The 25,758-nt window shown below is 43.9% G+C and overlaps 1 pseudogene; it reads left to right on the top strand.

Annotated features, from left to right (window-relative positions):
- Positions 1-1,522: 1,522 nt before the first annotated feature.
- Positions 1,523-25,758, top strand: part of LOC139659473 (adenylate cyclase type 9-like) — a 45,865-nt pseudogene continuing 21,629 nt past the window's right edge.

Here is a 25,758-nt window from a genome sequence, read left to right as displayed (position 1 = left end):
AGACAGACACAACTACTCGCTTCCTATTTTTAGTTTGTGGTTGGCATTGTAATGTTTGATTTGCTGTAAAACATAAGGTCAAAGGTAACACAGACATGAAGTGCGTGTTTACTGAGTGTAAAAAGGCTGACAATAATTAGCAGCAGCAACCAAAGCCTTCAATAATGGCGTTTTAGGGGCTTTACCATAAAGACGTTGGGACGGTTATTCCCATGTGACGTGAACGCAGCTCGAGTCTCACCAAGCTCCACTTTGGACACCCAGCCGCGTCAAGCTAGCCGGAGATAACCAGGAAAATACCGGAGGTTGGGCGATTTTACCTTCAAATTAAAAGCGTAAAAATAATTAGATTCTCATTTACTACAGTCCCCTTGTTAAATACATTCTTTATTTTCACTTTGGTATGATTTATTACTCAAAAATGATGCAGCACAGCGTTGTACTGGTAGCTAGCAAAGCAGAGCGGCACAGCGTTCTTTTGCTAGGTTCATCGGAGCAGATTTATTTAACAGTTGACCCTGATTTTGACGCTTTTTTTCCGACCAACCAGGGTGGCCAGCTACAAAAAGTGTATAACTTTGGTATATATAGGATTAGCTTTATCTTAATTGAGCTAGTCTCGAGCAACAGCCTCTTTTTATTCGGTTCTCTCGTGCAGAAGCCAACCTACTTTCTGGACTAACTACCCCCTATGGAAAGCAGGTGAGTGAATGTAAACACAAGTGCCCAATGAAAATATTAACCATATCACTATGTTCCACTGTCCACTGCAGCTACCCTCCCCACTGAGGCCCATAAACAGCTTTAAAATATGTTTGTCATTAAGAAATGTTCTGATTGGCTGAGTCACATTCAAAGCTGTTGTAAATTATCCGTTAAATGCACACCTAAAACCAGGTAACAGTTTAATTTAAATATTCATACGCTGACCTAAAATCACCACTCCTGCAGGTACTTGGGTTGCTTAGCAACCGCGTTGTTCAGCTGCTGCTCAAGAACTATGCTGCTTGGCGGAGGAATAACAGTTCAACTAACGTTACTATTTAATAATTAACAGTAGAAAATAATAGACATTTTTTAGGGTTTGATAGGCACTCGTGTCGTGCCTATCAACATATTTTAGCTGTTGTGAAATCACCGTTGAAGCACGGCCTCTCGTGGTTTATTGCATAACAAAGCCACGAAATATCTCAGCTTTCAAAATGTCCCTGCATGGTTTTTCCAGGACCAACTTTCTGTACAAGCTAGTGTGGTTATAATTTCTAAATCATGTAAGGGAGTAGTAGGCCTAGTTATAACTAGGCTATAAATAACCTCTTGCAATTGACAGCTTGTTGGCACCCCCTCCAACTCATTAGCCTTTGCAGTGTTAAAGCAGAGTTTTATTTTGAAAGGTACGACCGGAAGTCCCTGTTCACTCTCTGGTTGGCTCGGCAGGCTGGTCCCACCACCCAGCACCGCCACAACAGCTGGGGGAGGATTTCCGACCCAGTCACAGCGAAGATGGTGGCAGTGACAGGAGCCGAGTTACCTCCGCCTGGATAGACGGAAAACCAGCCCCAAACTCATGTACTCATATTTATTTACTGTCCAACTCCAGAACAAATCTGTATAGGAAAAAAGGGAGGCAACCAGCGGCGGACGGAAGAGGACGCACCGCAGCCAAAGCGCACAGTGTTGTGTTTGTTGGACACATGCATGCCAGCGAAAACTAGTGCTATCCAGACCTGGGGAATTGGTGTGGAGATAAGGAGACAGCGCTGTTTGTGAAGCGGCTCTGGAAATCCAGCAGAGGAGACCGGATCCGGGTTTTTTTTTTTTTTGTCGTTTCTGGGGATTTCTACTTGCTCTGCTCTGGGGGAATGCGAGGGGAGGAAATCCAGCCTCGGCTCCAAAAAACCACCAGACTCCTAGCTGGGTCTCCTCTCCAAACGCAGGAAATACGGCCTGGGAAAAAGTTTGGGAGCTTTTGGAAACACAAGGGGGGCCTAGCTCTGACGTTTTGCATGCGTTTTATGCTTTGATTTGGAGCAGTAGGGTTTTTTTAAGCTGCTACTCCGTTCCTATTATTTCACATTCGTGCCCCAAACTAAGTTGAAGAAACGCATTCAAATGTAACATGCCGTTGGAGCGGTTATTGCAAGAGTTTTGATCATCACTATTTATAGACCAGCCTAGTCCGACCGAGGCTGTTCCTCATAGCTGTATGTTTTGCCAACTGCGCGCAACAAGTTGCAGACACTCCCAACAGAGGCAAAGCGAAGATAATTTGGCCAGCGGATGGTATTTTCTGCACTTCTCTTTCGATTTAAGCGGCTCTGAAATACCACCTGCCCCTCCCCGACCCCCTCTTTGGAAGGCAGGGGGGAAATAAACGGTGGAGATCCGGAGAGGGAGTTCAGGAAAGGACGGGGCTGGATCCGTGGGAATAGGCCTGCCTGTCAGGCCTCTTATAATCTGGATCTTGGACCGGACAGGGCTCCAAAATAACTCAGGCTGGAATATTTACATGGCCCCGTTGGAATAAGGAGGAAAGGAGGACGTATGGGGTTGAGAAATGCAATTCTTCAGGACATTGAGCCATGCATGAGCAGGGATGTAGTAGAGGGTAAAGCCACCTTAACTCAGTTTACCCACTTTTTTATTAATTTTAATAGAGTTTGCCCACCTTTTTAGGCTGGCATGAATTTTTATGAGGGAAATTAAGAGTAGCCTATACAGCATAATACGCAATAGCAAACTAAGTTATATGAGGATAGGGTCTTTTAAGGGGGCGGATAAATTATCTGATTGTTTTTTTTGTTTATACTGGTGGTTGTGATGCCTTCTGATGACCACGGACTGGATGTCATAGTTCCCCCTCCTTTTTATTTACCACTACATCACCGGGAATAACAAGAAGAGGACTTTTGGGCGTTTTTGAAGGGGAAAGGGAAGTGTAAAATGGACCATTTGACGCGTGTGCGTTGAGAAGATAAGAAGGGTCAGTGTAACTTTTGTAGCAATGTGTTGTCCTCAGTAATCTACATATGTATCAGCTTGGCATAATGAAACCTTGAACGTTGTCTCTGTTTTTATGCAAACGACGATATTTAAAAAAAAAAAAACGAAGTATCAAAACACCGCGCACGCCAAGAGGAGGTGATTTCCAATAATGAAACGGCAGGACTGACCTCAGAGAGAGGGCTTGATCGGGTCATAAAAATCGTTGTATGATTAACCAGTCCTTTCCGAGAAGGATGTTAGATTCTGGAGGCAGAAAGAGTGATGACAGTGTTTTTACCGCAGCTGGAGAGAAAGCCGGGCTCAAACCGAGAGCCTCTGAGGAGACGGATAAATGTAATGTGAGTACTGACGCAAAACCGGGGTCGGATAATGAACTACTCAAGGAACTGGAACGGTGCGTCTTGTGTGTGTGAGTGTGCAGGCTGCCGTGTGCGTAGCGAAGACGTCTGTGCCGTGCGCACCGTTCATGCAGTGTGATTATTCCAACAAACACCTTTGCTCTCTCTCTCCCTCTCTCTCTCTGTCTGTCACTCCCTCGCCGCCGTGCCACATGTGCACACACAGCGCCCACACACCGCATCTAATTGCCTGAGCGCCATCAGTCAGCACCGAGACGATATTATTAGTATTGAACACCCCCCCCTCTCCCTCCGCGTCACACCAGTCAATATGGCCACTCTGCAACATCACCGGCAGCTTCTCATGCATGGCACGGAAGTGAGCTGCGACTCCAGCGGGGACGGCGCCGTGACCGTGCGGATTACCAACAGTGCATCACACCTGCACCACCATGAGCCGCTAAGGGCTGCCAACAGTGGAGCAGGAGGAGGAGGAGCAGGCTATGGGGCTGTGAGTAAAATGAACCCCAACCTCCACAAATACAGCATCTCCTCCAGCTGTAGCTCGGGGGAGTCTGGGATGAGACCGACTGTGATCACCACTCCGCGGATACAGAGGAAGGCGCCGCCGCTGTTCGAACGCTCCGCCGCTCAGTGCTGGGACCCCAAGTTTGACTCCTCCATCTTGGAGGAGGCGTGCCGAGAGCGGTGCTTCCCTCAGACCCAGCGCCGGTTCCGTTACGTCCTGTTCTACCTGGCGGTGGCGGCCGTCCTCTGGGGGGCGTACTTCGGGGTCAACAGTGACCGCTGTGACCCTGTGACCTTCCTCGCCCCCACAGCCTCCTTCTTCCTCCTCCTCGTGCTCCTCTTCCTCTTCACCTTAACCCACCTCTACACACGGCTGTACAACCAAGCCTCCCTGCTCCTGATCGTCATCACCTTCGCCGTCACCTTAGCTCCACAGATACAGACTGCAGGCTATTCTGACCTGGAGTGGGCTGGTGGTGGGAATGCCACCTATCTGCCGCCAGACGGAGCGGCGTCCCCCCAGGCTCCGTGCATCTCCCCTGTGGGCACCTTCTCCCTGTGTATGGAGGTTCTGTTGTTGCTGTACAGTGTCCTCCATGTCCGTCTGTATGCCTCGGTGCTGCTGGGGCTCCTGTACTCCGTGTTATTTGAGGCCTTGGGATGGCTGCCGCTGCTTCAGAGGAGGTATGACAGCACAGGCGGGGGGTCGGGGTTGGGAGGAAGCGAGGTCCTGGGCAGAGGTTCGGGTTCTGATTGGGAAGGAGACACCCTCCGCTGGCTGGGCCCGGCCAAAGCCCTGCTCCACCTGTGTGCCCACGTCATCGGCATCCACCTGTTCATCATGTCGGAGGTGCGTTCCCGCAGCACCTTCCTCAAAGTGGGCCAGGCCATCATGCACGGCAAGGACTTGGAGGTGGAGAAGGCCCTGAAGGAGCGTATGATCCACTCCGTCATGCCCCGGCGGGTCGCGGACGAGCTGATGAAGCAGGGTGACGATGAGGGCGGCGGCGGGGAGAACTCCGGTAAGCGTTACTCCACCGGGGCCTGCTCTGCTTCGGCCGTGTCGGTGGGCGGCGGAGGAGGTGGTGGAGCGTTGCAAGCCCCGAGCGCCGCAAGCCCCAAGAACTACCCACACAACCATCACAAACGCAAGAAAACCTCCATCCCCCGCGGACAGATCATCTTCCGGCCGTTCAACATGAAACGCATGGAGCCTGTCAGCATCCTCTTTGCGGACATCGTGGGCTTCACCAAAATGTCTGCCAATAAGTCGGCGCACGCCTTGGTGGGCCTCCTCAATGACCTGTTCGGACGTTTCGACCGGCTCTGCGAACTGACCTGCTGTGAGAAGATCAGCACTCTGGGGGATTGCTACTACTGTGTAGCGGGCTGCCCCGAGCCCAGACCGGACCACGCCTACTGCTGCGTGGAGATGGGCCTGGGCATGATCCAGGCTATAGAGCAGTTCTGCCAGGAGACGTGCGAGACCGTCAACATGCGTGTCGGCGTCCACACGGGCACGGTCCTGTGCGGGATCCTGGGAATGAAGCGCTTCAAGTTCGACGTATGGTCAAACGACGTCAACCTGGCTAACATGATGGAGCAGCTGGGCATGGCGGGCAAGGTGCACCTGTCAGAAGCCACCGCTCGCTTCCTGGACGACCGCTACCAGAGGGAAGACGGGAGGGTGGCGGAGAGGGCGGGGCAGAGCGTGATGGAGAAACTGAAGGGTAAGAGGCTGGTTCACCTTTGACTTCCTCTTTAGGTTTCTATGCATGAAGTGAAAGTGATGTACATGAGTTAGATATTATATTATATTATACTCTGTTCTTAGGTACAGGCTTTACTGAGTAATGGTTGTTTGTCAATTAAAGATCACATTTCATGGTCATTTTATATTTATGAAGTGCTTTGAACAAAACAGGCTTGTGATGCAGTACTGTGCAGCACAGCAAAGGCCTAAGTATGTAAAAAAACAAGACAATGAAGACATTACGTTTCAGTAAAGTCATGCAAGGGGGTGGAATAAAGGGTAGAAACATACATTGTCTAAATACGTGCACCTTATCACTGGGTCATCAGGGCTGAACGGGGTCACCACATGCCTAGACAGAACTGAAATAAGCACTCAAATATGTTATCTGACCAGTTAGTCCTGTTGACAACCGTCTGGCAACGGTAGGAGAGGATCGGGCTACGAGATCAAAAGATTAGAGCACCAGGAAAAGATAAGTGTTTCGGTTTGTATGGATTGGATGTCATTCAACAGCCAGTAGCGGTCTGCTGTACGGAATGTAACAGTCACCACCTGAAGAGTTTCATTCCAAAATACTGTATATATCAAATTTAAGTTCCACAATGACAATCCAGTTATACCTATTCTCACAAAAGGACTGACAGCACAAAATTAAAACAAGTTAGACTACTTTGTAAGGATAGTAGATAATGTAGGTCCTTGCTTGGCAAGATGCCATTAAATTTACAGACTAAATCCTCTGTATTTTAGAGATATTGAATGATGAACAAAACTCTTCAAATTCACTATGTAGTGCCATACATCAAAGACTTAGGCCAGTGTCAAAGCATGACTTAAATTAAGATCAGAGCCAGTGTCACTTTTATCTTCAATTACAGCAAATGCAGGATTCTGTCTCTTTGGTACAGAGAAATTTTGTTTTTGATTTTCTAACACTATTAATGGACATGGATTGTACACCAATGACAGCACTCATATACAATGCAAAGGGACAGTACAAGATCCAATAGACAAGTGACTATACACTCATTACATTTAACATACATGGCAGACATGGATAACTTATATGATGTGACTCACACACACGGCTGATAGATTTGAGTGTGTGATTGGGTAGTTTCAAGTCCAACAGTGCGTAACCTCCGCTGGCTGCTTCTCTGTGTTAGACCCATCCAACCACTGCCGCCTGACAGGCAGGCTGCGGTTCATATCTTTCCGACTGTGTTTGTGGCCTGTTGTTGTGGTCGGCCAGATTGTTTGAGCTGCAGATAGCAGTCGATAAGAGGAGGGCAGGGCGGCTTTGCTCTGCTAAGGCAGGTAGGATGGGACCAGAGGTAGAGAGGAGGGAGGGAGCTGGTAAGAGGGGAATGGAGGGGACCAAGAGGGGAAATTGGGATCAAAATATGGAAATAAGTTTGGCTTGGCTGTCTGAAACTTATCTAACATCTATTGCTCATAGTGAGTCCATGCACAGCGGAATCAGAATCACTTTATTTGCCAAGTAAAATACATGAATAGGAATTTGTCTTGGTGGCTTGGTTCAGGAACTTGTTGACGACTAACATAAGTGCATACTAAACACATGGCATATAAACAACAGGACCTTGCCTTTCGTGCAAAGGGATGGTGCAGGTCATACAATAGATGGTGGGTTCATATCCATCATTTTGTGTGCAAACATAAATAATAGGTAGCTTATGGTTGTGGGTTTACTTTATGATTCTATGTGTATTAGAGTTCACAAATCATTCATTGGTTGTGCAATATAACGGCACGCATGTTGCACCGGCAGATTCGGGGGTTTGGTATTTGCCTGTACATGCGTGCATGTGTCTGTGTCTGTGTGTGTGTGTGTGTGTGTTGGTGCATGCATATGTGTGTGTGCATACAAACACACGCCTCTCTGTGGAAAGCAGCATCAATGAGGCTAATCTCTCCAGCAGGGAATTCCTCGTGGACTGTCTAATCTTAGGCCTCCTGTGAACAGAGGCTGTTTGTTCTATTGTCAGGCCTTATGTCAGAGTGTATTCACACATGGCTCTAAACTGTGCCATCACTCTCTATTTCCAGACTTGCGAACAGTGACAGAGAGAGATATTGACATACAGTTTATTGTTGAGGGAGAGAGAAAGGCATCCAGTTTCCTTTTGAAAGACAGAGAGAACTACAGTTTTGTGGTGAGAGAGAGAGAGATCACCTTTACAGTTTGATGTTGAAGGACAGGAAAAAAAAGAGGGATTGACATACAGTTTCTTGTTGAGAAATCAACATGCAATTTCACATTGAGAGAGATCAAAATACAGTTTCTTGTTGCGAGAGAAATAGATTGTCACGTTAATGGTGAGAGAGTACAGAAATACAGTTTCTGGTTGTAGATAGAGCAAGATTGACGAAGTTGTAGAGAGCGAGAGTGATAGAAATAGATATCAGTGTTTGTGGGTGTTAATGATTAGAATTTGCTCAGCGTTAATCGATGTGCAAGCCTGGGATTCTTCACACTACAAAAATATCTTGTATGTAGCTGTCTAAGACACCTTTCCCGCTAAGAACAAATTGCAGCCTCTTTCCGATGTGGAAATTGTAGTAGTCGGTGTTGCAAGTTGGATATTTTTCTCCATTTATCGTGCAGCTCCAGCCTTGGCGAGGGTGTTAACTGCTCTCATCTGTATCACGCCGGTCTCATAGTCTGTTCTATGCATCTGTCATTTTCTTTCATTCACAGTTTTACTTACAAATCCATCATATTTTCTCCCTGTCCACTGTTCATGTCTTCTCTATTCCAACTCAGTCTGTTTTCTACTCTCTTGGTCTCTCTGTCAATTTAACAATTTATTGGCATGACATATTTACCGGAAGCAATATTGCAGAAGCAGTACATGAAATTTAAATGTTCAAAACAACTAGGCCTGTTTTAGGTGTGACCTAATTGGAGAAGGCTGGAGCCTAGGAACATTCAGTGTTGGGTATGAGGCACTGGAATTAGGGAGAGGAGACGGCAGATTCCACAAAAAAGGAGATTTATTGTGGCTTGGACATTCCCTTTAACGTCATTAAGTGGTGGGTTCTGTATAGAGCACACAAACAGAGAAGTCCATATGGCATTTAGAAACAGTCACATATTTTCTCAACTTAACACAAATACATAAAGTTATATTCTCAGTTGGCATTGAATGGAATTAGACAAACATACACAAACAATACATCAGCTGAACACTGGAATTAGCCATAAATGGAAATATACAAACACATTATATAATCAAACGCACTTAGCGAGCACAAATGGAAGGCCAGTCTGGTTGGTGGCAGAGCAAACGGAACAATGATTTCTCCTAGTTATGAGAGAGCTCAGGCTCAAAGGCAGATTGAGCACACCTGTGTCTGGCTGACCTCAGACAGCAGGTGTGTGCTTGTTGCTCCTCCCAGAGCTCAACAGGGGTGATCACAGACATGGAGGACTTTCAACAAGGCCTATATTGAAATGATCAGTTATTTGGCTTGAAAATGTGCAATACAATAGGGGTGGGCCTATATATCAAAATTCAATACATCGCAGTACAAAAATCTGACAATACATATCGTGGGGTAGAAAAACGAATCACGATATTAGCTACATTTTATTCCGCTGTAGTAATCACAAATAAGACGGCTTCCCCATCACAATTTCACAAATTATATTATTTGCATTTTGTAATGACAATTTTTTTAAATTGTTGTTTACATTCTAGTAAGCCAATGCCATTGCAGGAAGGATTTGTGTCTCAGAAATAAACATAATTCTTCACAGTCAGACCATTGAATCATGAGATAAACATATCGTCCCATCCTTAGTTATTTGGCTTGAAAATGTGCTATACAATAGTACATCATTGCCAATATCTGTAATAATGATTAATTATTTGGTTATAAGACATGCTATACAGTAGTACATAATGATCAATAATGGAAAACAGATCCAAAGTTGAGAACATATTATACAAATCCCTGTCTCTCTCACCCTCTTGTCCTCACTCTGACCCCTTCAACATCTCTTTACCTCCTTCCTTCCCTTCACATTTCCCTTTTCCCCCTCGTTCTTTCCTTCCGTCTCTCTATCCTTCCTCATATTATCAGTTTCAGTCTCATGCATGACCTGGCCCTCAACATACACCAAGGTTTTGTTGGCTAACTTACCTGTTAAGTGATGAGAGAACATGGACAACAAATCATCCCTGGTAGATCATTCACTCCGGTGCTCCATACTAACACTTTAGCATACACTATGTTGAGCGATAGCAGACAACTAGCATTGTCCAGGTAAGATAAAAAGTTGTTAATGTTTTTCATTATATGGTCTGTAGAGTCATAAAAATAAAAAATGACTTATCATTAACTCAATATAACTGATGTAGCCAGGTTTATTTTTGGAACTATTTCAGGTGTGCAACTACCTATTCATTTGCAGTGATTTCGAACTGCACACAGTCTCCCATCGCCCACCATGTTCACTTCCTATTGAAACGGGAAAGTAGTGCCTGGTAGTTCAAAGGAGTATAGTATTTTTTTGTGTAAATCTTTCCAGTCTCCTGTGCAAAACTGCCAGACTTAACTGCATATCATTTAAAATTGCTTACCATTTAACTTTAGAGCTGCTGCAAGTTCTCATTTTCTCACTTTTGGGATAATGCTGCTAACCCTCTATTACTCAGTATCGCTCAGTATTATGCTAAAGTGTTGGTGTGAGTGATAAATGGATAGACTTGATGTATTCCTTTAACCTCCCCTCCTCCCTCTATATGTTTGTTCCTCTACCTCTCTTCCTCTGCTCCCCCCTCTCTTTCTCTGTCTCCCTCCCGCTCTCTTTCCACATCTCTCTCTATCTCTTTTTCCTCCTCCTCACCATGTTATCTCATTCATTACCTCAGTCTCACCTGTCACCCAGGCCTGTACATGTGGTCTCTGTTCTGTTGTGTAACACTGTTTTATTGCTGTGTGTCTGTCTGTCTGTCTGAGTCAAGGCTTTGCTATAGATCCCCCAGCAGGGCCACTGATCCATCTCAGATAGCTGGCTTTCAATCACTCTATCTCTCTCTATCACTCTTTAATACCTGTTCTCTCCCTCTCTCTCTCTCTCTCTCTCTCTCTCTCTCTCTCTCTCTCTCTCTCTCTCTCTCTCTCTCTCTCTCTCTCTCTCTCTCTCTATTTCTCTTTCTTTCCCAATTTAGTTCATTTCAAAGAAGCCTTATTGGCATGACAAAATCGAACAGTATTGCCTTTGAACTTTATTTGATATTTAGTTAATTACAATGCTGGACACTAAGTTGTTATCTATGTTTTCATTCAACTGTAAAGCGAATTTCACACAACCTTTTGAAATGTTCGGGAGGAAAAAAGTGAATCAGGTGCGTTTGCTTAAAGCTATAATCCACGATTTGTGCACCCTCTCACAGCTGGGCAGGGAATTACAACAATAAATGTCTCAGAATGTAATTTTTTTTCCTCTTGCATTTGTACAATGAATTTGAACCAGTCGTACCAAGCCTATGTCATTATTTATTTGACAACTTTGTTTCCATCGCAATTTATCACATAATTTCTTTATCGACAACAACCTTTCCCCCTTCAAGTGAGCGTAAAGATTGCGATATTGAGGAAATCTTATTGATTTTTACATTTCCATTCAGCTTTACTAACACATCATACATTTTTCGATACATCATCACTCGCAAAAAATAGGCTACTTGGATCTAAACCCAGCTATTGCCACTCTCCCCTCTCCCTTCGTCCTCTCTCTTTGTGTGTATGTGTGTATGTGTGTGTGTGTGTGTGTGTGGAGTTAGTGGGTTTTTAAGATGTTTTTACGATCTTTTTCTTCCGTGTTGATATGAGATGTTTCATTTAAGGACATCAAAACTCAACTCGCCACCAGTCTATCTCTATCTCGACTCATCTCACACGAATGCTACTGTCTTTCCAGTTTGTTTTTCAGGGTGTCTCCCCATTAATTTCCAACGAGAGACTACCGTTTTCCCTTCCCCCATTTTCCTGCTCTTGCTCGTCCCTGAATCTCACTCCGATCATCGGTCGCTCCCAGTTCCCACTGCTGGACTGTGTCCGTCTCTCGCCCGTCCTCTCCTTGCCAGTCCTGCCATGTATCTTTCTGTTTTCGAGCACACAAACACTCGTATTTCACCGCAGGTGGTGAGGGCTGCAGTTTTCTGCCCTGGGTTTTTGTTTAGCTGGTCTTTATATCCTGCCTGTATCTGCTGTGTTAATGCCTTTTTAGGCTCCCCTTGTGGAGTATTGTTACTTGGGGAAATGAGGTCGTGGCGTTCTCAGGCATGTGTGTGTTTGTTTCTGTGTGTGTTTTTGTGTGTGTTTCTGTGTGCATGTATATCTGCCTATGTGAAAGAGTGTCTATTTTTAGGTGTGTATGAATAGATAGTTGTATGAAAGTGTTTATGATTGTGTGTGTGCATGAGAGTGCCTTGATATTAGTTTATTGTGCAGTATAGCAGCATGCTGTATCTGCAGACTCAAGGTTTGGACCTTGAACCACTGTCCCCATGGTATCACAGGGTGGCACCTCAGCAGTTTAAATCTGAGTGTGTGTATATTTTTGTGTGTCTGTGTATGTATGTATGTATGTGTGTTTGCGTGTGTATGCATTTGTTCATGCAAATCCTATATGTGCGTGCCTGCATGTGCCTTTTTGTACCCACGTACCCACGTGTGCATGTGTGCTGGCAAGCCCATGATTCCCGTGCGGTGCGTTGCAGTGGGAAGTCCATGCCCCCAGGCTGGTTAGTCTGGGCTAAATCAAACATGTCACCTAAATATGCAGCGGCAAACGGCAGAGACTTAACCATAACCAGGCCAGTCCCACTGTGTTGAAGCCTCTGCTGCTCCGCTCTCTCTTCAGCTTCATCCACTGTTTTTTTTTTTTTTAAAGGTGCATTCAAGTAAGATTTTACTGTCCCATAGCACAAAATGACCATAATGTATCTGCAGGGATTTGCTAGGGTTGTTGATCAATACCAGCGACTCAACGATTACTTCGCCAGATGCTGAGATTTCTGGCTTTCAAAACTCACTTTCCATCCTGTACTTTGTGCTTTTCCACCTCTCAATGATGGAGGATGGTGCTACAAGTGAGCTGCTGGTGATGAAACACATTTTATTCCCAAGCCAAAAATACATATGGCAGTATTATTTTGCACGGTGATATATTACCTCACTAGATATTTCTGTTGGATCTCTGCTATGATTCACTAGCTTACTCATTTTATTGTGAAATTGTAACTTTATTATTTTTCATTACAGACCTGTCGATGTCGTCGGCAATTCCTTCGTTGTCAGTTGGTTGATAAAAGTCACAAATTCCTCAATGCCCCTTTTAAAGTTTCATATACAGTGAAGAAGCCTACAGCTCCCGAACAGGTGATGCAGCATGTCATCAGTGACCTGGGAGAATATTGACCATATAGAGTTTACATCCCTCTAATTGAATGAGTCTGGTTCATTTCCCCCACCAGACACCTTTAGCCAGTGAACAAATGGTTTTGGAAACTACACAGAAATCGGATTGAGCACGCCAACTTCATGCAAGCAGAATAAATTGAATCGAACAAGACTGACGCTCTGAGGTCACTGACATCTTTGTGAGTCACAGAATGACTTCAGGCTAAATGTAGTTTTGACATTTTATGTTGCTTATGCAATGGCTTGCTCCTCATCAGGTGTCATTTATTCAACTAGAAGGCCCTCTGAGAGCGCAGCCCTCTGCCAACTTGCTGTTACACCCAAAGACATCATTCCTATCACTTACATTTTAAGGTAAATTTATTTCTTGACCCTGCCATCATACCCGTAGCATTTGGAATCAAGTCTCCATTTCCGTTAGTTTCATAGTTATGGCTAAAAAAAGACAATTGTCTGATTGAGGAAATCCCAGATCCGGATCACCACCAAAATCTAGTGTTGCTTTTCCCAAGGCCTATCTGTTCGCCAAATGTCATGGAAATCCGTTCATAAGTTTTTGAGAACATTACTGCTGCACTTTCCAAGCCCAGTGTTTCCCAGCTGTTTTGGCATTCTGGTCCAAAGCCCGCTTCCTTAACCTTTAGGCTTCTGCTACTCATGTAACCAGAATATTAGTCAGAGCTGATCATGCTTTTTTTATAACACAGCATGGGAAGAAGAGGTGGTGAGGAGTAAAAAATTACAGCGGAGAAAGACAGGAATAAGTCAGGCTCTCTGCTGGATTATAATTGCCTCCTTCTTCTCAGATCTTCACCTTTTTAGAGAGAGAGAGAGAGAGAGAGAGAGAGAGAGAGAGAGAGAGAGAGAATTAGTTAAGAAGACATCCTAGACATACAAAATCACTCATCAAAGTCTTTGCACCTTGGATATACACACACACAGACAGTGGGATCTATCAGGTTAGTATAGAAGTCACAAACAAATGAGCCATTTAGGCCATTTAATGTTATCTTTATACAGTAATTATTAAACTGTGTGTGTATCTCTCTCTCTCTCTCTCTCTCTTCCTCTCTCTCTCTCTCTCTCCCCTCCAAACATCTCTTCTGTTTCTGTCCATGCATATCTCCCTCTCTGCTATGGTGTGGTTTGTGTGTGTGTGTGTGTGTGTGTGTGTGTGTATGTGTGTGTGTGTTTGGAGAGGAGGCAGAGCCGAGCCATTGCCCCGAGGCCTGTGACCCAACATGGTGTTGTTTAGCCCCCGCCACTTGTCCCTGATTGGTTTTCAGCCCCGCTGTCACTGCAGGGTTCAAAGGTCAACTGTAATCTCTTGGCTAGGTGGTCCTGTGAGTGTGTGTGTATGTGTGTGTATCTGTGTCTGCCTGTCTGTGTGTGAGATAACGGCGCAAAGAGAACAACGCAGTGCGATAGCAGGAGAGCTGAACAAGTGAAAGGCAGGATTAGACGAGTAGAAAGCAGAGGAGTGGAGACGGAGTCCGTGGAGGAATTTACTGGAGCAAGAGAGGGACAAGAGGGATAGAAAGGGACTTGACCAGGGTTTCCCACATTCTTTTTGGTGCCTGATCGTATATTGTGATTGTTTAAGTCGTAATCTGCAAGAGTCTTTCTTTTTTTTTTTTTTTTTTTGGCACCGTCCTTGTGCCTATCAGTAGGGCTCGGTGATATATAATATTGATATCGCGATATGAGACTAGGGCTGAACGATTTTGAAAAAAAGTCTAATTGCGATTATTTTGACCTATATTGCAATTGCGATATGATTTGCGATATTAGAGGGAATGATCATTTTTACATCATTATTCTCATTTTCATTGAAAAACGTATTAAAATGATTATGGTGTGATTTTTGCGGGGATCTGTACCAAACAAAGATGTTTTCTTAAGTCTGTAGAATATGATGTGTAGGCCAGGACATCTCTGCAGCACCACAATATTTAATTTAAAATGGTATTTTGACACATTTCACCTTTAACAAATATTGTGCCTCCTGCAATTTGAAAATTGCAGTAGGTCATATTGCGATTTTGATAAAATTTTGATTAATTGTTCAGCCCTATATGAGACCAGATATTATCTGGGATTCTGATTATCGTAATATTGTGAAATAACTTAAATGTTACTTCTTCCTGGTCTTAGAGGCTATGTTGCAGTAAAGGGATACAATTTTCTTGACTTATCAGCCTGTTCTGGCTGAGGAAAATGAACAATGATTGGCTTTACCTGCTCATCATATCCACATTACTTATTACTGGTTACACATTACCGATTACTAATGACTTTCATGATTTTCAAAATTTTCTTGTGTGTAAATATCTTATGAAAGCATGAATACTCAGCCCCAAAATATCATCACAATATCGATATCGAGGTATTCGGTCTAAAATATTGTGATATTTGATTTCGTCAGTATCGTACAGCCCTACCTAGCGGTCATTGCTGTAGTGTTTTTGCATAGCACCTGTCAATCAAACAATATAGGCAATACTGTGTGTCTTTTTCCCTGGATTTTCTGTTGATGTAGTTGCGTTTCTGTAGGTGGCGCTCTTTTCTTTGTCTGTTCAGCAATGGTGGCTATCACTGCTCATGCTAACTACCCAGTTCTTCTTCTGTTTATTCCAAACAAACAAGCTGTTGCTGCTGCCGGAAACATAAAACGCATCACTTCCTTCTCTCAAGACCTACCAGACACCGAGTGTTTAGAACAGCAAATGTAAAAGCTGCCATGAACTGGGCACAGGTTTTAATCAGAATGGATACACAATGTTTTTGAAATTAGCTCCTTATATCTGACGGCGCACACTGCCAAAATAAAGTAACTCATCATACACATTTTAGAAGTTTTCTTTGCATCTACTGAATTCTAATATAATTTACACTAAATTCAAAATGACGTTTAACACAGTTTTAGCACATTTCTGAGATTTTTAAAAAAGCATTATCTGTGCCTTTCTGCCTGGCTTCCTAGTACTGCAGAGACTGAACACACACGTACTGGACTGGACTTATAATTGCTTACAATATGCCATTATATAATATTTTATGAGGTACCTCCAAATTCCATTATCACTAACGCTGTGTGTGTGTGTGTGTGTTGGAGAGAGGGGGGAGGTGTGGATCCGATGCTGTATCATAATTAAAAAGTGACAGCAAGTAGCTAATGAACCAGCAGAGCACAGGGGAGACCAGGAGCTATCCAGAGCAGCCTGGTTTCTGCTCTCTCTCCTAATCAAATAATAATAGCTCTCTATCTCTCTCTGTATCTCTCTCTCTCTCTCTGTCTCTCTTTCTCTCCAGATAAACACTTTCTTTCGTTCATTGAATATCTCCCACTCTCTTTCTGTCTCTCTCTCTCTCTCCTAATAGACCTCTAATATCTTGTCTCATTCTCTGCATCTCTCTCTCTCTCTTAATAGACCTCCAAAAACTCTCTCTCATTCTTTTTCTCTCTCTCTCTCTCACACACTTGAACAATCGACTCTTTTTTCCGCCCGCATCAGAAGTTTTTCTCTCCTGTTTCTCACTAATTTGTTGAGTCAGGCCTTGCTTTAGCAGGCAAGTGTGTGTGTGTGTGTGTGTGTGTGTGTGTGTGTGTGTGTGTGCCAGCCTTGATAAGCATGCCCAACCCTGTCCTATCTTGATTGCAGATGTACAGTACACACACACGCACACACACTTTCTGACTAGTCTTCCCAGCAGTCCCAGCAGACTGAACTTGCGTTACTGTTTTCTGTAGAAATCCTCAATGACTTCTGTAATTACATGGATTCCAAAACAATGAGTCACATGCTCTTATTTTTATCCCATCTTTTTGACAGGTCTGTGAAGTCTTTCAACTGTGTGTGTGTGTGTTTGATAGATGCCAAAGGTTGTGCGGACGTGTTTTTGTGTGTGTGTGTGTGTGTGTGTGTGTGTGTGTGTGCACCCACGTGCCTGTGTTTGCCTCTGTGCCCTCTCTCATTCAGTGATGCATTACATAACACAGTGTCATGATTCATTCAATTCTCTTTATACGTGTGTGTATTTGCATGAATTTAGCTGACACTTAAGTATTATCTCATAAGTAACACAGTGCTAGCTGGTTTCACTTGCTAGCTGGCTACACACAGGGTGACTTGCATTTTCTTTCCAGGTACCGGCCTGCTGTTGTTTCGGCCCTGGCAGCGGGACGTGTAGCTGCAGGGCTGAGAGGGCAGCAAATACCTAGGAAATGCTGTGACGTTGACCAGGCCCAAGATTGAAAATACAGTGCCAAAATTAAAGTTGAGACGATGTCCGTAGTCGTCCGTAGCAGCTACCTGCATTGTTTGATGAAACTGGGATCTAAATAGCTTTCTGCTAAAATTTTAAAACCGTTTCCAAAGCTGTTTTAATATGAATTTTTAATGTGCCGTGCTATCATTTTGTGAAAATTTTATGTTTGTTTGGGTTGATGTTGAACTTGGTCACCTTCGCCGTGCGTCAAACTCCGGGTAGGCCAGATGATTCACTTCTTGGGGTCAAAGGCCACAACCATTCCCACCTCACACGCCTGTCACACTGTTACTGATTCACCGAGTCATGCTGAATGTATGAGAGTCAGAGGAGCAGGGGTCAAGAATTGGTTTTATGTGTGTGTGTGTGTGTGTGTGTGTTAGAGCATGGCTGAATGGCTCTCTATAAGCTCTCATTTTGTGTTGGCACATGTGGGGGCACATGTGTTTCTGTAGCTTCATAACATGCTCTTTTCACTTGCTAGTTGTTTTGTGTGTGTGTGTTTGTGTAGTGTGACAACTGTTGTAGGACAGTTGGATTTGTCATTGTGTCAACAGCAGCTGGTTGTCTTTGGCACTGCTTTGTGTGTGTGTGTGTGTGTGTGTGTGTGTGTGTGTGACATCTATGCTGGAGTACTGCTGTCTTAAACGGCTGTTCTGAATAATAGATACAGAGTGCGGCCCCAAGCCTCTTAAAATATCCATGAACTTCCTCTGCACTGGTTTCTATAGCTGAAGTGTGTATGAGAGGGAGAGAGAGTGAGAGAGAGAGAGAGAGAGAGAGAGAGAGAGAGAGAAAGAGAAACAGAAACAGTCTAGAGTTTATTGACTGTGGGGAAGAAGAGATTTGGGGGGATCACAAAACCAAGACGAAAAGACATAAGCAAAGAGAGAGATGTGTTGTGGTTATGAAATAAACGCCGACACACGCAGCTGAAACACTTCGCTCAGTGATCATTTAGCAACTTTGATGTGTATTCACATATTTTTCACCCTCTAGAGGACTTGGGTAAGAGCAAGGGTTAGACTGATGTATGTGTTTTTTTTGTTGATTTATGGGGCAGATGTTGGCCTTTATTAAATATCAGATATCGAATATCATCCAGTCATGATGTCCACCTTTGATATGATGGAGGTTCCTCCCTGACCACAACTACATTAAAACAATCTGTAAAACCTGCCATGAAATTTGATTTTCTTTGCATATAATGTTCAATCGTATTTTTGTAAATTGAGTGTTAATTTAAAGGCCTAATGTGTCCCCCAGAGTTTCCTCTACGATTGAATAGGTTGGATGGATCGACTTGCCTTATTGGAAACCTCTGATAATCTCACACTGTTATACAGTATATCATGAATCTGTGAGGTTCAGTGCATTTACAGTTATTTTGTGATGAAGTGTAGAAGTTTACTTTTTTGGTGTACCTCAACCTCTATTTCTTCTTCAGTCAGTAATTTCCTACGTTTCCCATAATGCCTTTCGACAACCCCCAGAGAACAGGCATGAACTTATTTCATTTAAGTACGTGGAGAGAGCAATAGTGATAGCATAGTAACAGTAAGAGAGGGAGTTTTTCCCATGGAGAAAAAGTGAGAGTCGCACCCCTTACTCTAAATGCAACATGTCTTGTGGCTGCATTGCATTCTGGTCTATTGAGGCTACTGTTGGTGGAGACATTGGTCTCTACGATGGATTTCTCCCTGTATGATTGTTGAACATCATTGCAAAATGGTGGCTCTAGATTTATTGTTTGATTCTGAGGCACTGACACAAAAACCTGGTGTTTACTGATTACTTTAAAATATCTGAAAATTGCTCTGCTATCGAACTCGATTGTAGCTGCACTGGAAATATCTCGATATGACATCATGATATAAGTTTGGCCAGTTAGCCATGGGAATATAGCCTATCTAGCTAAACATTGTTAAGTGTTTTAGGGTGGATTTTTACTTTTTGGAGCTCCTAGCCTAAAAAAAATTAATTAGTGTGGGTTTCAATGTTGAGTTTTTGTGTCCCATACTGGTCTAAATGGTGTTTCAAAGGCATTTCCATTCTTCCAAGAATGTGCGGTAATTGCTGGGAAAACACTGGAAACGTGCAATATCTTTGACAAGAAAACAGTCAAATTTCTTGATATTGGATATCTCACAAAATATCAGCAACTTCAATCCTAAAAATATCGCTGTTGGCCTTAAGAAACCCGTGTCAGCCGAACCTTCCTAAGAACAGCTTGTCGCACGCTGTTCCCTGGTCATCTGTGGAAAGAGAGAGTTGTGTGACATTAGAGGGAGGGAGAGAGGGAGGGAGAGAGGGAGAAGAAGGAACATATTTTCTGGTCACGACCCTTTCCCAAGGATTTCCCACAGTCTAGCTTGGGGGAGCGGGGGAGGGGATGTGTGTGTGTGTGTGTGTGTGTGTGTGCGGGGCATCGTGAAACCATGGCATACAGCAGAATGAATCACCCCACCCCACGACCCTGTGACTCAAATGAAGATGTGATTGGGTGGACCACACACATACACCCCTTTTGAGACCACATTGCCATTTACACAGGCATGTAAACTCAGTGCACCCACCTTTTAGGCTTAATTGTCATGGCAGAAATTTATAGTATGAATCAGCAGTAAATAGTATCAGGAAAAGCATTAATTATTGCTTTTTTGAAAGTATAATTCATTGTTTATATTTGTGGATGCTTGCCTTATAATGATCACCAACTGAAGATACCGCTACCCCACTACATATACCTTCACATTGTATACACTTACTGTTATTAACTTATTATTATGTGGACACGTATGCGCACATGCACGAAACAAAAAGCCGAGCCCAGCGTCATCACTGTGCTGTTTTCAGTCAAACCAAGGTTGGCCATCGCTCGCTCAAGGACCGTCCTGCCTTCTGCCTCTGAGCGACGGGCATCCCCGACAGAGCGGGTGTGAAGCGAGTCACTAAAATGTCTTGTCGTGTGTGTGTGTGTGTGTGTGTGTGTGTGTGTGTGTGTGTGTGTGTGTGTCACTTCGTTTGTTTGTCAGTAAGTGACGCAGTGCCAGTTGGGAGTGCGTCACCGTAGCTGTCAACCCACTGCACTCCATGTTCCCCTCCCCATATGACCTACCGAGAGAAGAGGCATTAATAAGCAGCGAGATGGTGGAGGATGGAAAAAAAGCAATGAGATAGACGGATAAATAGATGGATAGATAGATAGATAGATGCTTTATTAAACCCCTGGGGGAGGAAAGTTAGGAAAGAGAAAAAGGAGACGGAGGGCAAAAACAGAAAGGGGAAAAAAGATGGAGAGAGTGAGCGAGGAACTCCCAGGACTGAGACCCATGAAGGGATGGGAGGAGGAAGGGAAGGGAAGGGAGGAGGGATGGATGGATGGGATGGGAGGGTATTTGGATGGGTGGGGGGTGGGGGGGGGTAAGTCTGAACTTGGAGAGCCTCATCCCTCGGTTCCATCAGCGTGTCCAAATATGGAGGCATCTGCTACCGCACCGAGCCTGTTCTCAAGACCCGCCGCCGACCAGGGAGAAAACTGGAGGGTAGGAAAGGGAGGGAGGAGAGAGAGAGAGAGAGAGAGAGAGAGAGACCGGCGGGAGAAAGTCAAACGAGTGAAAAGGAAGATGGCTGAAAAGACCAAGAGAGAGAAGCGAGTGGTAGAGAGATGGTGGGAGAGCAAGAGTTGGAGAGAGATGTAAGGTTTTGGCAAGACGAAAGAGAATAAGTTGAAGAGGGGGAATGAGAGCGATAGTTGAGTAAAGTTGGGATGTTAGAAAGCGAAAGCTGCGAAGAGGGAGAATAAGTCAAAGTCTATTTTTAGAGCCAGGGTTGTTTATTTTCGACCGTTCCAAGGAGTGAGATGAAAGAGAGAAAAGGGTTAGGTGAAGTTCAGAGAGAGAGAAAGAGAACTTGAGACACTGCCTGCCTTAATTTGTCTGTTTGTGCTTCAGTCTGAGGTTGATTTAACTTGTTTTGATGCTTAATTGGTTTGAGTAAATCTTGAAGTATGCCTCTGTTGGGCATGGATCCCTCTCTCTCTCTCTCTCTCCCTCTCTCTCTCTCTCTCTCTCTCTCTCTCTCTCTCTCTCTCTCTCTCTCTCTCTCTCTCTCTCTCCCTCTCATATTCTCACACACACATTCACTTTCCTGTGTGTGGGACCAGAGGGGAGCCGGCGACCTTTGGGTCACTGGGGATGGTTTTGATCATGGGGTTGGAAGCCGCCCTAAGGTCAAAGGTCACGTGACAGGAAGTGCAGAGTCCGGACTGGGGCACGCCTTCTGGGGATCGTCTAAAATGTCAGCTTCAGTCTAAAACGTTCGCTCAGACACTCTCACGGGAGGACTGCTGAGCGGAGTGAGGGTGTGTGTGTGTGTGTGCATATGTGGGTGTGTATGCGTGTGTGAGGGTGTGTGTTCATTCATGTGTGAGCTTGGGTGTGTGTATGAGCATGTGTGTTGGTGAGGAATTTGTTTTCCAGAGTTTGTGTGTGTGGGACTGTATGAGTGTGTGTCTAATGGTGAGAGAGTCAGTTTCCTCTGTGTGTGTGTGTAAAGGCCCATTCACATCTAGAACGATAACTGTAAAGATAACTATAAACTATAACGATAATTGTTAAAAGTTTTCAGACCAAAATGGAGGATGATTACTGACTTCCAATTCAGCAGATACAATTTACCGCCAATCCTAAGAGCTCGTCCTATCCCGGCCCATATCTCATGCTTCTTTTCAACATTTTTCTAGAGAGGATGGCCTTTGTCAGATAGCACCGGGTCCTTGTGGACTTCTGTGATAAGTTCCTCCGCAAATAAAGCTACCGAATTCTCCCACCCACTTCCTATTTAGAATTATAATTTGATTGGTGGAAAATGTTTTATCGTTGTCTCTGCATTCAAAAAATCGTTCTGAGATCAAGCCAAAAATACAGTTATAGTTCTGGTAGATGTTTTTCTAGGTACCATTGTAGTGGAAACACAGACATTTTATTTATTTAACCCTAGAACCCTTTAACCCTAGGTTCACTCACAATGTGCATCTAAAAGTGGGAGTATTTGTTGTGTTTGTTGTGTTCTTTTATCTTTATATTTTACTCGATTTGATTCTTTTAACGCAATATATGAATTTTATCTTTTTCACTTTGTCTCAATGCTTTTAATGTTTTATGTAAAGCACTTTGAATTGCCTTGTTGCTGAAATGTGCTATATAAATAAACTTGCCTTGCCTTGCCTTGCCTAGAATACATGATCCAAAAAACCTACATGAATGCATAAAGCGGGTCAAAATGACCCGTATTGGAATCAATCACACGATCAATCTAAAATCAAAAAGCGGGTCATTTTGACCTGCTTTATGCATTGTAGGGTTAAAACAGTCTTTTTATAGTTATAGTTATCTTTATTGTTAAAGTTGTAGATGTGTCCAGGTGTATGAATCGGTTTCCTGTGTGTGTATGTGTGTGTGTGTGTATGTCTTGGTGTGTGTTGATATGCGTTCATTCACATGTGAGTATTTGTGTGTGAGTGATCATGTATGTTTGGTGGCATTGGTTTCTGGTGTGTGTGTGTGTGTGTGTGTGTGTATCTGTTAGTGAGAGTAAGTTAACGATGTGTTTGTGTGTTGTAAGAGAGTCTGTGTCCTTTGTATGTGTGTGTGTGTGCATGTGCGTTTATATGTATGTTTGTGTGTTGGTGAGGGAGTCATTTTCCGATGTGCATCTATATGTGTGTATACGTGTGTGTGTGTGTGTGTCCGTGGTGTGTATGGTCTTCGGGTGTACATGTGGAATGTGGCGGCTCAGCCACGCTTCCCGCTTCCTCTCCATTCATTCTCCTGTTCATTCATTCATATATACACACACACTGCATATTTCATTCTGCGAGAGAGATGGTGCATATGGTGTGTGTGTGTGTGTGTGTGTGTGTGTGTTTTTGGGGGTGTTTTCTGTTATCATATGAGGAAACGGGGGCAGATGCGATCACACTGCAGCACACTGCCTTGGATGAGTCATACACACGGGAAACGGCAAGCTTGTGTGTGTGGGTGTAGGTGTGTGTGTCTGTGCAGCGAGTGTGTTCAGTCTCTGTCTGCTTTGCAACCGAATCGGTTTTTGCATCCACAGTATTTGTGTGTGTGAGTGAGTGAGAGAGACAGAGAGAGAGCGAGAGAGAGTGTTGTTAGGATATATCATCCATCGCATATACTACATCTTCCATCTCACAAGGACCCATGGGACAGGCAGATGTTGCAGATTTCTTGGATTGCATTCTGGGTAATGGGTGATGTCCTCCTGGGGGGCGTGGGTGTGAATGTACGCCTGCATTCTTACAAACATGACTGAGTGTGTGAATGTGTGCGTGTTGAGAGAGAGAGGAAGGGAATTTCGGTTTTCTTTGTGTTGAAATACTGAATGACAAAAATAATAAAAGACTATATGATTATTGTTATTATTATTATTTTTGTCTTTGGCTGCCTCTCCACCATCAATAGAGTCATAAATGAGGGGGAAACAACCTGTATGTGACAGTCACTGAGTAAGGAGAGGTGTGGTCCAGAACTGACTGTCTATATGTGATACAGTCACATAATTCAATGGTTGTGAGTTAAATAAAGTTGTTGCTCTGGAAAGACAGGCTTAACAGTGTATGTATTTATAAATTCAACAGAATTGGACTTGAGTGCCCTCCATGTGTTATCACAGAGTGGACGACCGATCCATTCCCCGATATTTCCGTTTGTTTGGTTGATTCCTCTGGCAAGCAGGCACTCAAAAAACGTAACCATGACAAGTAGCCTAAATATTAGCGTCGTCAATCTGTAAGTTAATATACCAGATAAGATTGTGGTGCAAAGTTAGTTGTGCCTTTTTAATGAACAACATCAAACTATTGTGATCCAAAATATCTCTGACTGTTTTGTAGTCTTTCAAATGACACAGGGATATGCACACCGCCCAACATGAAAAACTATAGGTCCCTGGAGGCACACGCTATTTTTGAATGGTTTTTATAGGGTTCTGTTTTTCCATTACAATATGTTTGGGTTGGACATTACTTTTTGTCCCCTTTTTGAGGTCCAGGATTGAAAACTTGGCGCTGTTTGTGTGTGTGTTTTTGTACTTCTATCCTTGCGAAAACCAGTTTTAGTTCTAGACCTTCAGACTGAGTATACTTTTGCAAAGTGAAATGATTTAAGCTGTTCTTCACTTCTTCAAGGGGCTAGTTTAGAGCAACAGTAGGCAACCATGTGCCATGGATAGCCAGGAGTCTGCAGGTTTTCATTCCAACCAAACACTAGAGCAGCTGATTTCTGGTGTTTGAAAACCTGCAGACTCTTGCCCATCCATGGCACATTGTTGCCAATCCCTGTTTTAGGGGTAGGACTTAGATTTAGGGTTAAGATTAGAATTAGGTTTAGGTTAGTCAGCTAGTGTGTGCGCGCTCCAATTAGTGTGTTCCTGATGCCGAGTCCTCCTATCTCATTCATTAGAGAGAGACAGGAGGGAGGGAGAGACTGGGCATTGTTTTTTTTCCCTCCCCCTGAGTTAATTCAGGGCACACTGCGTATCTTCTTCATTAGCAGTCGTAGCGTGCAGTGCGGCTTTGCGTGCCTCTGTAGATGCACGTGTGTGTGTGTGTAATTTAGTGTCTTTTTGTGTATACAGCTGGTCATCTCGGTGTGTGTTGTGTGTCTCCATGTGTCACCAATTCTGTGTGTGCGTGCGTGCATGTGCGATTGTGTGTGTGTGTGTGTGTCTCTCTTTGTGTTTCAGTACATGTGTATACTTTATGTCTGGGTGTGTAGGCATACATGTGTTTCTATTTCTGTGTCTTTGTTTGCATATCTATGTCTGGGTGTGTGTGTGTGTGTGTGTGTGTGCGTGCATGTGTGTGTGCGCTTCTCAGCTGTCCTCAGCTGAACCCTCTCTGCTCCAGCCGGCTCGTCTGAATGGAGAATCAATACAATCCATTGAGCTGCATTGAGACTATAGAGTGCTGGTGTCAGTGTCTTTCTCAGAGTGCTGCCTATATAGAGCCTGGAGAACATCAATATATACACACACACACACACACACACACACACACACACACACATATACATATAAACACACGTGCAAGAAAACTTTACAGCAGGTTTCAATGGCTTTGACTCCACAAAGTCTGTAGTAAAGCTTTGTAATGTCATACAGCTTTGTTGCACATGCAGAAAATACACCATATACTTTGCTGTATATCTAGAAAGTAGTTGGTACACATACACCACATATATTTGACCACAAGTACACACACATTAACATACTGTGTACTTCACTGTGTGTCCGAATACTACTGTTCCTCAGTGCGGATTACGTCAAGCTCTCTTGTTTTAAACGCCCTCGCAATTCAAGGCTTGTTGTAGAGTTTAG

The sequence above is a fragment of the Centroberyx affinis genome, unplaced genomic scaffold (assembly GCF_046629955.1).
Source record: "Centroberyx affinis isolate AG114_WGS23_722 - 3 ecotype Tasmania unplaced genomic scaffold, CSIRO-AGI_Caff_v1 ptg003119l_1, whole genome shotgun sequence".
Lineage (NCBI taxonomy): Eukaryota > Metazoa > Chordata > Actinopteri > Beryciformes > Berycidae > Centroberyx > Centroberyx affinis.
Note: the sequence above shows the minus strand (reverse complement) of the source record. Positions and strands in the feature narration are given on the sequence as shown.